Raw genomic sequence first — 18,593 nt, 5'->3', positions numbered from 1 at the left:
AAATTAATAAAATGTTTTATATATGGCCTGATATTATGACTTCAAAGCACTCCTCAGTCATTGTGAATGGACTCTAAAAGGGGAAATGTTACATTAGGGTTTTTGAGCTGGTCTAAACTGAAACATCAAAAACTTGAGATGGAAATTTGACTCTATTTACTTGAATTAAGCAAATATGATATCTATGTATAGTTGCACATCTGTCTGATTTTCAGATGGGGAAATTTGTTCTTAAGAGTATAGTTATAGACTGTTGGAAAGAACTTTCAACTTCAGACATCAGCTTAGTTGAACACCTTGATTTCAGTTTAAATAGTTGAAAAGGTAACCATTTTATGGGAGTTTAGAAACAGAAATGTAGTAAACAGTGGCATTGACATTGTGTCCATCTCTGACATTCTGGGTTTACTCTTAGTTTACTACAACATTAAGAAGCTCTAAAAGTTTCAGTCTACATCTGGAATTAGAAATCTTAATGTGTCATCTAACTTCTTTGTATCTTTGTGCAAATCACTATAAACATGTAATGTCTTATTGCTAAAATATTTTTATATATTTTATAAAACATTCTTTTTTAGCTCTAAGTATATTAATTTGATTATATTTATATAGAGGGGTTTTTTTTATTTGGTTGGTTTTAACTTTGTAGGTCTAATTTTCGGTGTTCTGTGTGCAATTATTTACATCTGGTTGGATGTGTTTGTAGGTGTTTGTTGGTATGTCTAAAGTCAGGGAGTCCTGTATTATGAAGTGCTGAGTGTGGTGCATGTCACAAAGTCAGATGCTAGATTCCTGCCATACTGAAATCAGGGTCATGCATCACAGTTCCTAAAAAATGGATTTAAGAGCCTAATCTTAGAATCTAATAAAAAAACGCAAACAACCCAAACTGTAGCCTGGCATTTCACAGAGCTGGTGAGATATCACAGTATCAGCAGTATTATTCTTAACTATTTGTTATTTGTTATTTGAGACTTCTACTAAGGTTTGTCTATTCACCTTTTTTTTCTTTCCCTTCTCCATGGTTTTTGAACCCTTGTGTGTCTCTCAGTTAAATTTGAAAGGTGAAATTCTCGATGAATATCATGTTTTATGAAAATCTGTGACTGTATGGAAGAAAGAAACCTAGATCAGTGCCAATTTTGAGGAAAAGGCAGGCAGAACATAGCTGTTATACATTCTGTTTGGCAGTGGCTTAGTGGCCAAACAAAATATGTGCAGTCCCAGACTAGTCACAGCACAGTTTCTCCTGCCAGGTGATAGTGTAGTAGGCAATGTGGAGAGATCTGGCCATTTGCAGTGAGAAGAAAGAATGTGGAGTTACAGAGCAAAGACCATAAATCTGTAGGAAAGCAGGTTTCATTCAATCTGGTGCTTACAGGACACCTTGGGTTTGCTATTGCAAAAGAATAAAGGACCAAATGCCAGAAGATCTTAAAAAAGATGTAAATTGCTTGCTATAGGCAAACAAGAACATTTTGTTTGCTGTTTTTTTCTATTTGCTGAGTGTTTTATCCTGTATGGAAAAAATCACTTACTATTTCAGTCATCACAAGCTGCACTGAACACATGAGATTCATACTAATCTTTCATATAAGATGTCCACCTGCAGTTAAATTCTCTATAAATAATAAGATAGGTATGCTGAGATACTAAATACAGTAATAGAAGTTCAGTTATAGGAAACTTACTTTTTCAAACTGGGAATTAAGCCAGAACTTGGTTCTTTTCTTGGCTGTGTTGAAGTCAGCATAGACGTGTTTAGATGAGGAGAAAAGCTTGATTTTTAAAGCAGTTCGGTATTTTCTGTTTGTTTACATTTAAAATGCCTGTGTATCCCATCTCACCTTGGAAAACTTTCCTGCTTCTGTGGACTTGGGATTACCTTTGTAAAGATGAGAATGGTAATACTGAAAATACTAATGCTTGCCTATTATTTTTATTTAAGTGATATTTATAAAGAGCATTTTAATTCTCAGCTGAACGAGCTACATCAGTGGAAATTAATGACTGTTGCCTTTTATGATTTCATTGATTACATGTATATGGTTTTCTAAACTGTTGGAGCTAGTGTCAGATAATTTTCCTTGTCCTAAGGTCATTCAAGATAAGGGAAAATACCAACTCATTTTCATTAGCATGCTTTTGTTTTATAAGCTGAATGAGCACCAGATGATGATCATCAGCAATCACTAGATTATTTACCAGAGGAAAATAGAAACCTGTGACATTTGAATATCAGTTGTCTTTTATGGGGTATTTTAGCAAAGTACTACTTCTAAATATTCTCCTGGGTATTTTTCAAGATAGCAATTTTAGCACTGGCAACAGGAAATCTTAACAATTCAGGTCACTGCAGACAGTCCATTCAGCAACAAGTTTTGGATGAAATTTCTAGCTGAATTTTAAAAGTTATTAGCAATTAGGATGCACTCTATGCTTTGAAATGCTGAATAACAGAGGGAACACTGTATACCTGCTTTTTAAAGCAAAAAAAAAAAAAAAAAAAAGAAATGTTTAGATCCTGCGTTTCAGCAATAGTGCAGGTTTGTGACTGATATAGTAAAAAGTTTATCCCAGACCCCTTTTTGCCCCAGTAGCCCTCTTCTTATTCATTTTAAGTGATCTTGTATGCAGTTATGACCCTGAAGGTTGTCTAAGGACTTTGCATTTATGGAACTGTATTTCTAATTTGGCATGATTTCTTTGTGGTAGGGGTGATAGACATGAAAGTTCATGGTTCTGTGTAACAGCTTTGCTTCTGTCTAGGAGCAAGTTTTGCAGAAGCCTCATGGTCTATCACAGAGGATGCTATGGATGGCAGCATGAAGAAAAAAAACCACCCCACCCCCACCCCAGAAATTAAAGCAAATAAAACCACTCCAGCTGATCATGCTAGATATTTTAAATTAGTGATAAACTGACAAAACAATAATATGGGAACAAACCCACAAAATTCTGTTTAGAAGATGGAAAAATGATTTATTTCTTTTGAAGTAAGATTTAACTATGTTTTTAGTTAGATTTCACAGGATGGAAGCATGTGCAAATGAGGACAGATTTTCCTAACAGCTCGGTGTGATGGTAGACAGTAAGGCAAGCGATCAGACTGTAAAAAGCATTTGGTCCTCTTTAATATACTAACAAATACTATATAAAATATTTTTAAAAATAGCTCTTACATATCTTCATGGGAAGTGCTGAGGGCACAGTTCTTCCAAAAATGGCTGTTGCATAGGTGTCTGAGATTGCCATTTGGCAATGCATCTGCAAACCCTTGTGCATCTGAACCTAACTGCTGGCAAGAGACTTCTCTGGCATTTAGACACAGTGGCCGTTCTCTGATACCTGCTGGGCGTACAATTTCAGTGCTCAGATACCAGTCTTTTCCCCTCTTCACGGCATTTAAGTTTGAGAGACTTCCTTAGAGCGATCTTCCATTCTTACAGCTGGTAAAGCAGAGTATAGAGACTACTGTGAAAGTGGCACATGAAGGTCTTTTTATTGCTCCTTTTTGTGTGTTTCTGAACACCCTTTTTGGGTGGGTAAACCATGGGGATTCTCTGAAGGAAAAGATTCTTCAGTACATGCAATAGCAAATTATTGCTTCCAACCAAGTGGGTTTTTTTCCCCTTCAGGGCTCTCCCATTTCATGTCCATTCAATCACCAGGGACCAGACCAGTAGTGTGCTTTTCCTTTTAGCAGCATGTTGTGATGTTAGAACTTTCTGCAAAATCACATTTTTTAAAGTGCTTCCAGATGTAAGCATATATTTGGTTGAAGTTTACTGCACATGCTTGGGCACTGATAAACTGGTAAGGCCTGAATCCAACAGCCTTTAAATCAATATGTGGCTTTCTATTGACTTCCAAAGCTCTGGTTTGGGCTGTGAGATTCATTGGTATAGTCAATGGATTCAGGTTGCCAGTTTCCTCAGAGCAACAGTTCATGCAACAGTTACAATTACAGGAGCTTTGTAATGTGAAGAGTCCTATTGCTATTTTCCTTCTCCTTCCTCCTCTATGAATCAGACATCTACTTATGCTTCGGCTGGCTCTTGCCAAAGCTAGGTGAAGTGCCCGGTCAAACAGAGAGGCTGGGTATATGCTTAGGACTCCCATATATCTGTGCAGGAAATACTAATGCCTGCACAGCAAGGCTAATGTGTTCTGGACTTAGGAAATCCTTGTGGAAAAGCACTGTATATGCTAATATAGGAGTTAAAATGGCTTTATTAATTTTCATGTTTTCCCCTTCTCTGATTGGCAAATCAGCAAACGAGTTCATGGCATCCCTTCACCAGAGGCCCTGGCTGCTTTCCCACCAGGCAGTCCTTCTGGGCACAGGGAATGCCCCTAAGGGAAGCAGGCCACAAGAAAAGGATGAGATGAATTTCCCACATAACACAAAAGTGACTGGAAGTGCATGTGAGGTAAGTAAAGCGCATGTTGGCTTTGTGGAAACCACAGTCCTACTTGTGCTTCACCTGTTTTTCCTTTCCAAGCAGCAATCATTAGCAATCAAAATCAAACACCACTGGTCCCCTGTTGCTAAATCAGGTTCTGTAGGAGCTGAAGCAGATATGTATGGAAAGCTGAAAAATGTAAAGCAGCTCTATGTAGCACCCCTTAATTGTGGGTGGTGGAGATAAATGAAGCTGCTTATTTCATTGCACAGAACCCCTCTTGAAAGTATCCTGGTTTGAGATGGGGAGTCCTTTGACAATCTAGTGTACTAAGCAAGAAGAAAGCCATGGGATAGGTACCTAATGGCCATGGAACATATTTTCTGGAAGAGCTGGAGGCTTTGGGACAGAGAGAGGTTCTCAGCTCATAGGTAGAAAAATCAAGAACTTGGAAGCCTGTCACAAAGGTAAAATTAGAGTATTTTGTAAAGGCTTAGTGAGTGAAAGCTGAGAAAGAGAGACTTTACTCAATATATTTATTCATAGGTAACAATAAATTGGGAGAATCAGGAAGAGATTGATGCTGAAGTCTGTTCAGGTCATGCCATGCAGGGGCATTTGCCGGTAGTATGGGGAAAATCTTCAAAAAAAAGATTGTGTGAGAGATGCACAAAAATGTTCATTATTTATCTGAATTGCTTCAGACGTGGTAAGGTGAACTCAGTCTTGGCATAGAGCTTGCATGCTGCTGGAGTTTTACAAAAGGCAGATTTTATTTGGTTCACTTGGGACATCCCAAATGTTGACAAACTGGAAAGGACTGTGCCAGTACTCCTGTCATATGGTGACTGAGAAAAACATGTACAACAGAAACATACTGTGCAATGAATCAAGTAACACAGTTCCTATTCAGATCACAGCCTTGTGGGTAGATTATATAGAGAGTAATTTTAGCCCTCTTATAAGTGTGTTGCTAGAGAATTGCTGTATAAAGAGGAGAAGTAACAGAAGCCTGGCAATTTAACATGCTGAATTAAAAAAAAAAAAAAAAAAATGGAGGGAAAATACTTCCTGCAATAAGACTGGAACACTTTAAATCTTTTCAGTTGGTCTCACATTAGCCTTTGTGCACCAGTGCCATTTAAATTAAAACCAGTATGTTTCCAAAAATAGAAAAGTTGGTTTTGATGAACAGAGAATTTTTGATGAAAACAGCTTCCATTTGAAATCTTAATTTCATCTGTAAAGCAACTCCTTTGAATAGTATCCTGCTGGCATACTGTTGATGACAATAAAGCTAAATACATACAGAGACATATCTGCAAACGTGTGCATGCATTTATATATTTATATATGTAACTGAAAATTGGAACTGTGAAAACTCAGCTTATTTAATTCAAATGCAGATGCGATCCTGTGAACCCTTTCCCCCAAATCTGGTCAACCAGATATATTTACAGTTCCTTGACAGTGTAGAGAATAAGCAGTGTTGGTTGTACTACACCCACTATGATCAGACCAACCCTGCCACAGTACACATGTTGTATGAAGACCTACACACAATTGTTCAGAATGGACATCTTCAATGATAGTGCTATCATAGGCTGGAAACCGTGGCGTAGAAATAAAAAATTTTCACAAGAAAGGGTTCTTTTTTAACCTTTGGTAACCTTTTTTGCTGTTTCTTATAAGAAGTATACCTTGGAGCCATTGTTTCACAATATCTGCCTTTAAAAAAGAAAAACTACTGCTACATTTATATTATATAATTATTAATGTAACTAAGATTAGGATGGTTTTGATCCATTGAACCTGGCTGTATCTGTTTTTCAAATTCTACAGCAAGGAAGTAAAGTTGATTTGCTTATGTGTGCATTTAAAATAAATGCCGAGGCATTCTTCCGTCAAAATACTTGTAATAAGGAAGGAACCAATGCTGCATGAAACTTCATCTTTTTCAAAGGTGAATTGTGATAAAATAACAAAGACAAACATAAACTGTAAGGCTGAATCCATCACTGATGTTGCCTACTTGTTTAGTATGTATTCAGAGAAACCTATAAGGTCCCTCTTTTAGTGCTTTCAGTCAGTGGTAGTTAATGGCAAGATCCATTAAAAGGTTTCTTCTCAGATATTTATTTCTCATTATTCTGCTTTCACTATCTTGTACTTATGAACATAGCTTATTGTGTATTCATAAGGACTGTGGATTTTAGCCCAGTGTGTGATCTCTTTAATAGAATCCATAGAGCATCTAATATTCTATAAAGGGGTGATATTTATACTGAGAAGGGAAGTATTTACTTGTGTATTTTTAAGCATGTTAATATTTTCTATGATTGGAAGAAAAATATAATTTGGGACAAAGAAGTTTTCCTTACTTTCTATTTTCTTTAGCTTTTAATCCAAATGGTAATAATTTTCAAAATATTAAATACCTTGTTTATTAAGCAATACAAATTTTTGCAAATGATTTAGTCATTGCCACAAATGGCTAAATGTTCTCCTACATCAACACTACTGCAGGTGTACAGCATGTGGGGAAAACATCCTGAAAGAGGAGCACTAGGGATCGCTGAATCCTTTAATGCAGATCTCTCTAATGCAAAGAACTTACAAGCGTAGTATTGGCAAGTTGGAGGGTACATTGAGGTTTTAAAGACCTGAGGTCATGAGATTAGGTAAAAATCTTAATTTTCATTAAAAAAAACCCCACACACCAAAACAAAACAAAGGAAGAAAGCTGCATAGTCCAAATTGTAATAGAAAGAACTATAAAATGTAACTTTAGCATGAATTCAAGTCATTAGTAGAAAGTAAAGTTTAAAAATGCACCATGTGTTTTAAATTAATTTAATTTTTCAGTATCATAATCCTTTTAAGTTATACTCTGAGTTTGTACATGCCAGAGTTGTAGCTTCTGTAGAGGCATACAACATATATCTATGTGTGTATATATATAAAATTATGTATTTTTTATATATATATATATATGTATATGATACATACAAAAGCAAGCTATCACCTCAAAATGTCATCTGATTGCTCTGATCCTTGCTAGCTGAAGGTAGTTGAACACATGATAAATGGAGCAGAAATCAGAGCAGTAAATGGTAATTGGCAATTTAATCAATAAATAGATAGATCACAGTGTAAATATCTGTTGATGTTTGTAGTGTCTGGGATAACAGGGAAAGGGTTCAGTGCTTCTTCTGCTTTGTAACGCTTTAGGAATCCTTGTAGCCATAAACCTGCCTTAAAATGCAAATCGAACAAGGTTTATGACTGCTTTGTGTTACTGAAGTGATGCATCAGATCATGTATTAACAAAATTAGCCCATTGTTTTCCTTTTCTTTAAAAAAAACCCCAGCACCTGAATGACTAAGTAATCTGAGTGCCTCGTGTCTAAAAGCAACATACCACATGTTGGATGGTCCTCTTCCTCCCTGTAAATTAACCACAAAAGCAGTTATTTGAATGAATTAATTGGTTATGGGCTGTGTGGCCCCTAAGGTCCGTTTGAATCATCCAGCAGCTGGAGTGTGTGGATGTTGGGGGTTCAGGCCACTGTCCTAGACAGGGTGAGGAGTGGTGCGTAGCTGGGGAGGGCCCCGAGCTGAGGGTTGGCAAGGAAGTCAGGGAGCAGCTGGAGAGCAGAAGCATCAGGTTTAGTGAAGGTTTAGATGAGGAGAAAACCTGCAGCCAGGAACATGTTTGTGAAGATTTTACCTTTGTGGTAGCTGCTCCCCTTTGAGGTAGCTTTTCCTGAAAAGCTTTTATTTCATCACTTTTAAATTTTCTCATCCATCTCTTTTCCACGTCTGTATATACCAGTCTAAACTATGCAGTGTATGCCACATTTTGTATGCCATAATTTTACTATATATATTATTCTTTGCCATTCTGTTAATTTAATATATATGAAAAAAGGTATCTTTAATATGTAACTCACCAATATGGCAGTCACATCATATTGAGGAACCAGTATTTCTATGAACAATACTTTGCAACTGGGGCTTCTCATCAGAGCTTTTAAGACTGTTTCACAAAGTCTATTAAATATTGAACAATTATTGAAATGTTGCATGTAGTCGGTGCTCGTAGATTAAAAAGAAAAAGCAGAACAAAAAAATGTTGATCATTCAGTCTAACTTTCTGTGTGTAATCTAAAGTAATTCCTATTTGAAGTATGATTTTCAGAACGCAAGATCCAATCTTGATTTAAAAGGGTCAAGGACAGAGAACCTGTCATCACCCTTGGGAAATAGTTTTCAGTGGTGAAATACTGTTTCTTGTGTATCTGCATCATCTATCTGATCTGAACTTGTCTGCTGGAGCTTGTTTATACTGTTGCCTGTTACCTGAAGGAGCCTCCTGTATAAACTCAAAAGACAGTGATCAAGTCAGGTATAATTTTCGTAGCATAAATGGAGCTGCCTTAAAGAGCTCTCCCAGTCCTTTACTTACAAGGCTCTTTTGTGAGTTTCTTGAATTGTACACCGATGCAGCGTTCCAACACTAGATGTTTGAGTGACAAGTATACAGTTAATCCAAATTGTCCAGTCCTATTCAATCTTCTTCCACAGAGGCCCCCAGGGATGCATTTTTCCCTTTGGCCTTGACAGAGCATCAGGAGCTCATGTTCGGTGGAGTCACGTCCATTCTTAATGCCAAGTCTCTTTAAGAATTGTTGCTCCCAGCATAAACTCTCTCGCTCTGCCAAGAGGACCCTACTCTCTTGTTTAATTTATAGATATATAAATTGGTTCTTAGAGTGAAGTGACTTGCCCAGAGGCTCATAGTGGCACAGCCTGGGAGGAACAATCAAACTCCTAAATATCATGCTATGCCCATGTCAATGGGCTATTAATTTACTTGTTTCTTCCCCTGTACTTTATGTTCTGTATGACTGAATATTTTCCTGGTTTCCCTGCGTGGGCTGAGGCTGTACGTGCTCTTTCATTTAGATTTGGTCTAGTTTCATGTGAAGAACAGAGTATACTTTAGGGATTACAAGGTGACAATGCTTTTTCTAATCATGTTTATTATTATTACTACAAAATCTTATCTATAGAGCTAATTATTTCCTGTAGTTGTGTGATGAATAAAATATTCATCTCAAATATATTATGAAATGCCTCCCATCTCATTTAACTAGGGATTAAATCTTTTTCCTTGCTGCTGGGCCCTGTTCAGGGTGGTTCTCTTCCCCTGCTTCCTCTGGAGAGCTGATATCATGCTGGTTTGTAATGTTCATTAGCAGCCCAACCCTTTTCCCAGGGATAAACTCTGGTTATGCCTATTTCAAGTGCTTCTGCTTTTACAAAGTGCATCAAGAAATGAATTATTTCAAGAAAAAGGAGCTTGAACCTGAAATCTTCTTCATGGGCTGAATAGAGGAGGAAGAGGGAGCCCCTGTCATCTTGAAATGGATTAATATTGCCAGCACGACACCCTTTGGTGCAAGGGCAGAAGCTGTTGTTTCCCTTCTCAGATGGTAGAAGACTATTCCCTGATACTAAGCAGAAGAGTAAGACCTTATTATATCAAACTGTATGTGAAAATAAGAATGAAACCCACGAAAAGCTGAACCAACTTGGAGTTAGCAGCTGTTCTTAACAATTTCTTGAACAGTTGTTCATCTTCCTTGCAATGAAGGAGACCTTTTATTTTTAGTTAGCAAGGGATTTAAAGAGAAAATGATAATGCAGTCGTCCGGTGTAAATTATAGGGATTGCAGGTCTCCAGTCCAGTGCATCCGTGCTGGGTCCTACCAAAGGCCCAGGCAGTGCAGTGAGCTCTCAGTGGTGACAGGGCGAGCTGCCTTCTTCCTGGCAGGGAGCAGTATGCTTGACATCATATGGGTGGAGATGGCAATGGCTCCCTGTTTCTGGTCACCTAGCATCTGTGATGAACTTCAGGGTCTCCCAGTGTTGGAGGGGACACGTTGTTGCGTGTGGTCACACACTGCCTGACAGCAGGAGGGTTGAAACATCGGCAGGGCTACTGGCTTGTGCCATGGAGGACATCAGCATTGATGGGGAGAGCTGCCATGTTGAGGGGAAGCAGACAATACAGACAAGCCTTTAGGGATGGGAGGCTCTTGAGCCATCACACAGTACCCTGGGGCAGTGTGGCACAGATGCCCATCATCCAGAGTTCAGATCATTCACTCTGTCCTTCAGATGGTTACCGACAGGGCCAGTGGAGAGGGAACAGTGCTCTTCTGGGGCTAAGGCACATGCCATGCTGGATCTGGAGGAGACCCCTGGGGCTGCACCCCCATGCTACATCCCCTCCGAGGGGTACCAGGCTTTGAGGGGTGATGAGACACCTTCAGCCTTATGATTGGCATCAGGTCTGCAGGGCAGTAGGCCAGATTGTAAGTGGCTTCAGCAGCCTCAGTGGTGGCCAGAGGTGGTCACAACGTGCTGGGTTTGCTTGGCCACAACACAGGGAGTGGAAATGGGACAGGGTCTCCCTCTCCCCACTGCAATGCAGGGGGCCAAGCCCCCCATGTCCTTCCTCCTGCTGCGACCTGGATCCTTTCAGAGGAGCAACATAGTGATCATCACAACGTATTTTAGGAAGAGCAAGATCAGCAGACAGACTCTTCCTCTTATAAAATCTCTCAGTTTCTGGGCTGGCTGGTGTACAATGCTTGCTTATGGCAGTTGTTGAGTTAAAAAACAGGTGGTATCTATGTGCTATGGTGTACGTGCATCAGAAGCACATGGAAGATTAAAATGATGACTCATTTGAGCAAAGCAGGACAGGCAAGACAAGTGACTGAAAGAGATGTCTTTAGTCAATACAAAGTCATTGGCTTTTTGGTGGCATGAAGAAATGTATTTTACATGACTCAGAAGTACTAAGTTTTCAAAGTTGTAAATCTGGTCTTCAGTTTGTATGTTAAGCTAAATCAAAGACAACCTCAATTATTTTTATACTTGAGTTTTTTGTTTTGTTTTTCACCTACCAGGTAAAGAGTACTTGTGAAATCAGAAAAAACAACTGTTGTCTGGCTTGGGTAAATAGAAAGACTGGCTTGCCCGTAAGTGATTGATTATTTTTAAATTACTGTGAACACTCTTTTAAATAGGTCAATGCAAATGGCAAAGTAAGCATAGCTACTCCTTTTCCTCTCTTTGTCAGGGGTAGCTTTAAAACTTTCGACATACACTTAGAGTGTGAAACTTAAGACAACACACCTCTGGCACATTTCCTCAGTGATACACAGTTACTGTGAATGGAGTAGAGGTGATACATGTAATGAAGTTGAACAAGTTTTCCAGTTTTCATTTTAGATGCATTTTTGGGAGGATTATAACCTCTGTGAAGCTCAGAGGCTGAAGTGCTTTCTGCTTTAGAAAGTCTTGTTGTTTTTTTTTTTTTATTTTATTTTGGTTTGGTTTGGTTTTAGGAAGGTAAGTACATAATAATGATGGCATCTCCAATTCTGAGGCAAGGAAGAAAAGTACAATACTTTTAACAGCTCGGGAGAGATAAACCGATTTTGGGAAGGAATTCTGTAACATTTCAGACAGGCTGGATTTGATTTTAGTGCATTGTAAACTATTAAGCATGGACAGTACAGTGTAATAATAAGCATTCAAGCTGCTCAGCTAAAAAGTCTGCTGAGCATGCTCATAGGCTAAGGTAGCTGCATGTTGGAAAGTCGGAATTTGACATATTATTAGGAATTCAAAAGCTAACCGGAAAAAGGCATCAGCAGATAATGCAAAGTATAACAGGGCTCAGCTAAGGGTTTTGCTTTTTAAAATACTCAGTGGTCATATTACACTGCCTATTAGGAAGGTCCTAACTGTAGGACAGCCTATGTAGTGACATGATTTATGAATCAACATTAAATAGAAGAGGCAAGTATATCTATTCATACAACCTAAAGTTTCTTCTTCACGATTTGACTATGTACTGTTCACATTTTGTAACTGAGATTTGCTGCTATGGAATAATTTACATCTCTTAAAGTAATCTGTATAGTAATCTGTGTTTACATCTAAGGATCGCACAAAGTTGCTGTTCTAAAACTAAGGAAAAATGTTTTATAGAACGAGTGTTCTGAGGTCTGTTTTCTGAGTCTGTGTGTGTTTGACTTCTGTCATAATGCCAACGAAGGAGAGGAGCTAGGCCCACAGACAGACGCCATCATATGAAAGCAAATTTTACTTTGCTGGAGTACCACAAAAGTTTGATAACTTTAGAGGAAAACCGTCTGACAAGTATGATGTAATAGAAAATGTACATGTACTGGCAATGATCAGGAATGGGAGGGGAGCTAAAACCACTAAAACTGAGTTAAAAATCAATACAGTTGACTAACCTTACTGTGGGATTAGAAACCTTGTTCCTTTGCCATGTATTTATTTTCTCCTACATAAATCCTAGAACAATTTGCTCCCTGGTCTTCCACCAACTCTCTTTGTTGTTCTTGTCCAGCCTGTTTTGTGGGTAACACAGGTGCCTAGTGGCATGTCTTCAGAGCTGCCAGTTTGGTCATTGGTGCTTCTTCTCCAGACCAACATCTGTTGAGCTCTGAGTCATCCAGTGTCTTTCAAGAAGAGAGGTACCATGCCAGAGGGAATTTGTACAGCTTGCATCTTCACTTGTTGCTGCAGAGGAGGGCTTAAATACGTGCTGTGGAAGCACTTACAGAGGGTGTGGATTGGGACAACTCAGCCCAAAAGTCAGAAGGGGGTTTGTCAGGAGAAAAGACAAATAAAGCAGTTGTAGCTTGTGCCGGCTTCCCGGAGGCAGCTGAAGCCTGACATCTTTGGCCTTACAGCTTTCCAAAGAGCAATTGGATGTGGAATGAGAATTTAGGAGCATGAATAAACATTTGGGGAATGCAGGAGTGGAATGAGTCTACTTTACTATGTAACTTCTTTAAAGAACACATTCTAGCAGCCAGAACTGTCTGCAGGTCAGTTGGATGCTCAGTGGGAAGTTCAGGGTACCTGTCAATGCGTTTAGTAGTTCTCTGCCTGGCTGAAATCTTAGGTTTGTTACAGATGTTTGGTATACAGATGTCTTTACAAATGAGTTACATAAAGTTCAAGCTTTAATGCTGGCGAGCAAAAAGGAAACGCTTTTTAAAATGTGATTGTGAAAAGCTAGGAAATCAATGGATATTATTCTCAAAACTTTTCACGTCTGTATGGTTTGACTTACAGAACCGATGGTCCCAGGCTTTTTGTTTTCATTCATGCAGCTGGTGTTGCAGTGGACTAGGCCAGAAACATGATGGCTGCCCACAACAAGAAGTACCACTGGATCCTGCTGATGGTTCAGGTCAAATCGCCCTTAAGTAAACAGTCACGAAGGTCCATTTGTTTGAACTTCTTGTTTGCTTGGTATGTCTGAAACCAAAGTAAAGATTTGGCACTACAGTTTCATTACATCTTTATGAGAACAGCTGCACTATGCTGAAAGCTTATCAAGATCTTAAAACTTTAAATGTAGCTCTTCAGAGTTAATCATCAGTACAATTTAATGCATCAGTTTTCTTGTTTACATTAGCACATATTAGCATGCAATAGAAGTAAATCTGAAAAGCAAAACATTTGATGCTTAGGGCCTGATGTCCACACCTGGAGACACTTTTGGAGTTTTTATTTCAGATTAGGTCCAGTCTGGTTCTGTGGACTGAGTGTTCATTTATGATCAGAGAATATATTGTTCATAAACAAGCAAGCCCACACTTTTTTTACTCTTATTTTTATTTAATATGTGGTTTCTTTACCTGGCAGGAGATGCATATGATGTTCTGATACAGGTTTGGGTTATGTGCCTGACATACAGCTAGTGGCACAATGAAATATAAATTAAATTTTTGTTGATTCAAGAGGATTTTAAAATGAGATAGATCCTACTTCACAAGTGCCACCCATGTTGGTGAGGTTTCACTACATATTTTACTGAAATTAATGTTTTAGGGCCATGGAGATTGCAAGCTGAAACAGGTTGCAGGCCATCTGCTCAATATGTTTTCTGTGATAGCAGCCAGTTCCAGGTGCTTTGGAGTTTAGAGTCCCTATATTAGATGGCTGTGGAATAAAATAGCCCCAGGGCAATATCTTTGAGGTCCACATCATGTTCTCTGTTATATTACCTCAAGCAAAATATTTTGAAAACATTTTAGTTTGAAAACAAATATGGTTTACTTCATATGCATCAAAACATTGGCAGTACAAGGGACCTCTCTATGTCCGAGCTTTAGGTACAGACAACTTACAAGCTTCACCATAATATCTCCAAATGGCTTAAGACATGATCTATGGAGGTGATCTGCAAGCTATAAGTTTACTGAAATTGATTCCTAATTTCTGTAGATCAGTTGAATCAATGTGGAAGCCACCTTATCTGTTTAAAATGCTTGTATTTTGTTAATGATGAAACAAGTTTCTATTCATCTGTACTTGTTCATTTTGCAAGTAGATGTGTCCCTCAGCAAGTTATGAGGGGTTTTGAGCTTCTAGATCCAAACCAGCTATGGAAACATAGTACCCATCCTTTACCTCCCAGAATGGTTTCTCATGTGTAGTTATTAATAAAGATTTTCACTCTATGCCTGACTAGAATTTTTGTAGATTTTTGCAGCCCTTCTGCATCAGTAGCTATCTTGAATCTTTCAGATTATGCTTTCTAGAGTTGCAGCTATGGCATTTGATACTAATATTTAAATACTTGGAGGAAAAAAACCCCACCTGTATCTCCAGTGAGATGTGCTTGTAAGCAATTGCAGTGTTAATTTTTAGTTTTTTTATATATATATATATTTCATAGTACACTGAGAATTTCTGTACTTAAGCATTATTTGTATACCTTCCTTTGCCACTGGCAACATTTTTTTCTCCTATTCACTTTAGCATGCATTATAAACAAGCATATTTCATTCAATTTCTCTTTGACATTTGTGTTTTTTTAAAAAAAAAACTGGAAATGCAGTAACTTGTCACAAACCCCTGCAGAAGACCTGTTTTTGTTCCATCTGTTCCTCCCAGACTGATAGGGAAGGGCAGGATGGCTGGCTGCAGGGATTGCTTATGCAGCCCAGGTTGGTGCTCATGAACATGATGCCCAAGACAGTAGTGAAACTTTCCAATCCCAGTGCAGGGGTGCCAGTTTTCCTTTCTCCTCCATCTGTTTTGTGAAAGTATTGAATAGCATTCACAGCTGGCTTAGCTGTTGACAGGGAAAAGCCATGGAAAACTAAAGCAGCTGTTTTTTTGGAAGCCATTTTTTTTTTTTTTTTGGTGAAAATGAAGTTGAATGCAAAGAGTTTATGTTGTGTGGTGAGTATGGTATATAAACCAGAACGAAGCTGAAAGTTGTGTGTATGGCAGAACTGCCTACATCTCCATCCCTCTTCCTGTTCATATTCTCCAAGTTCAACATAAGAACATCATGATAAAATCCAGTTCTACCCAAACCTTACATTTTTGTATTCTGTTTGAGTATAGTTGATGTTTGGGCTTTCAGTAAAATATTCTGTGGGTTATCTAGCTGGGCCATTTGTTTCCTTGAACTGTATTTCTTCCCAGTCTCCTACCAGCAAGTACCCTCAGACTCTCCTAGAACTCTTTTAAACTTTTACTTGCTCAGAAAATCACTCCAGCAGTTCTTATTTCAATATTGTTAAGAGCGCTGTCTTTGAAGAAAGGCAAAGCCTGTAATAAGAAGCAATGCCAGGAGTCATGCTAGTTCCAGTACTGAAACCAATGTGAAATTGAGATTACTTTTCACTTTATTTTGGGACAGGTTGGAAGAATAAGTCTTTGTATTGTGAATACTTGAGTAAAATGTGCAGGAAATAATACCATTTAATTCAAATGAACAAATAAACCAAAAAGCGCCACCTCCTAGTCATGTGACTCTCAAGGACTAACACTTCAAAATTCAAGGCAGTGGATTTTTATTCATGTGTCTTTGATTAAGCATGTACATTTTGAATTCTCAAAAGCAGTAATACAGGGGTCCTCAAACTACGGCCCATGGGCTGGATACGGCCCCCCAGGGTCCTCAATCCGGCCGCCGGTATTTACAGACACCCCCCCGCTGGGGCTTGGGGGGGTGGAAACCAAGCAGCCGCAGATGACTGCCTGCCACTTCACCCGCGCACCGGCCCCCTGGTTAAAAAGTTTGAGGACCCCTGCAGTAATATAAAGGTGAGAAATTAATAGCTTGCTTTGGGACCTTTGTTATGGGTTCTTGCAGTGGATCTTGATTTCTTTTTGATATATCCAGAAATGGCAGGAGACATGAATTGGTAGAGAGACCTGAGCAGAGACAAGAGGACCTCTCCTGTCCTTTCTACAAACTTTTAGCCTGCTTCTCTTTGGGAGCAGATAGTTGATTCATGCCCATGTCATGTACTGTCTAATGCTGAGCTGATGACCCTTACTGCCTCTACATGCTCCCTTTTAAGGAGATTGCACTTCTTAAGGGCAGCGCTGAATTGGAAACAACTTTATGGACTCGCTTTTTGTTATGCGAATTAACTACTTGAATTACTTTTCTTTCTACTGTGTTTATGGACTTGCCTGTTTCTTATATGAACCAGTTTAATTAGCTGTGTCAGTTCCAGCACTTTGCAGAAAGATTTACAATGGTTGATCTTTGCTGATATTTCCACTCCATGGTCTCCATTATACATAGTGTTAGCATTCCACAAGGGAGCATACGTAAGTGGAGATCATGCTGTGATGATTTCTTAAGGACTCTGGCATTTGTGTGCATGTGTGTTGGTGTGTGTCTTCCATTTCCTTATAACTAAATGCTGTCTATAAGTACTAATAGCTACATAAGTAGTGGTATAGCTATACTGGAAGTGGATACTATTTCTTATGAGTTCTCCTTCAATTTATTTGTCTTTAGTTATTGGTTATACATAGATTCTTATTTAGTGGGAATAACATCTGGTGAATATCATAAGTGAAATGCTGTTTTAAGAAACACATAGAATATTTTGAAATATTAGATATTACAGATATTGCTTTAATAAGTTTTTATGTTTCTACATATTAAGATTGTTGTTTAAAATCTCTTATAGATAACTTGAAATATACTTGCAGTTTAAAAAATCAAACAGAAGCACTGGGTTTGTACGTTTCTTATCAGAATTATAAATATTTTTCTCACATTTGACTTTTCTTCCTCTTTGGCCTTTTGGATTCCCCTAGTGCCAGCTTTCCTGCTCAGTGTGTCCCAAACCAAAGAGTTTTGGTTTTGAAGGTATTTAAGTAAATATGGTTATACTATAGCTTCTTATTTTGGAGTCTGATTTCTCTGCATTCTGCAAGACTTACTGGCTTAGATGTGATGTAATTGAAAGAGATGCTCTGATATGTTATAGAAAGGATGTAGGCCAATTTATTTATCTTGTAACTAAAGAGATTTCATAATCAGAATCTAATGGAGACAACCTTAATCATTGTTTCAAGTGATAATGTACGTATTGTTCTCCTTAGTGTAAAGTAATAAGTTAAGGAATTTTCAATATTGAATTAGGCAAAACCTTAAACAACATGGACTTTTAAAACGATTTTTTTGCACTGAGGATGATTTTTTTTTCTGACCTATCATAACCGTCATTAATTTTGGTGTAGCGCATCTCACCTACTTTGACACATAAGTTTACAAAAAGAAATACGAGGAGTTTGTGTGCTAATTGACCAAGTAGATATGGACTATTTTAATATTCAAATGAATTGTGCCCTAGTAGTCTTAGAACTATTTGTGCTATAAGAAGTTAATCAATGCAAAGGAATATTATCAGTCTTCTCAAAAAGAGGGATATTGAAGCAATTACTAAAAACCATGGCCAGGTGAGTTCAGCCCAAGGACTTGAAGGCAGCTATGAACACAGCATTTGGCATGTGACTGTAATGTTTTAATGAGCCAAGTTAGCCTTTATGGGCACAACAGTGTTGAAAATTCAGGAGGCTTCAATTCCAGCATCATTTAAATTAGCCTCCCACTGATGTGTTCAGCTAGATCTCAAAACAGAAATCATACAAAATTAACAGACCTCCAGTCAAACTTAGGACAACACATGCTTTTCTAACTGCCTTTTATTACCTTCCTTTTCTAGGTCTTTAGGGATTTTACACTGCGTATCTGGAAAAACAGGTCACCGTTTAAACACTAAGTCCACACCTTGAATG

The 18,593-nt window shown here is 38.3% G+C and overlaps 1 long non-coding RNA gene across 4 annotated transcripts in view; it reads left to right on the top strand.

Annotated features, from left to right (window-relative positions):
- Window positions 1-18,593, top strand: part of LOC308058564 — a 351,504-nt gene that overhangs the window by 116,910 nt on the left and 216,001 nt on the right. The window contains exon 2 of one of the 4 annotated variants that reach the window (XR_013925882.1): window positions 4,276-18,593. The exons of 2 other annotated variants lie outside the window; for them this stretch is intronic. This is a non-coding gene — a long non-coding RNA (uncharacterized lncRNA). One more of the 4 variants, XR_013925883.1, reaches the window with a different exon arrangement.

The sequence above is a fragment of the Falco punctatus genome, assembly GCF_963210335.1.
Source record: "Falco punctatus genome assembly, chromosome: 2".
Classification (NCBI taxonomy): Eukaryota; Metazoa; Chordata; class Aves; order Falconiformes; family Falconidae; genus Falco; species Falco punctatus.
This window is presented reverse-complemented; position numbering and strand designations above follow the sequence as displayed.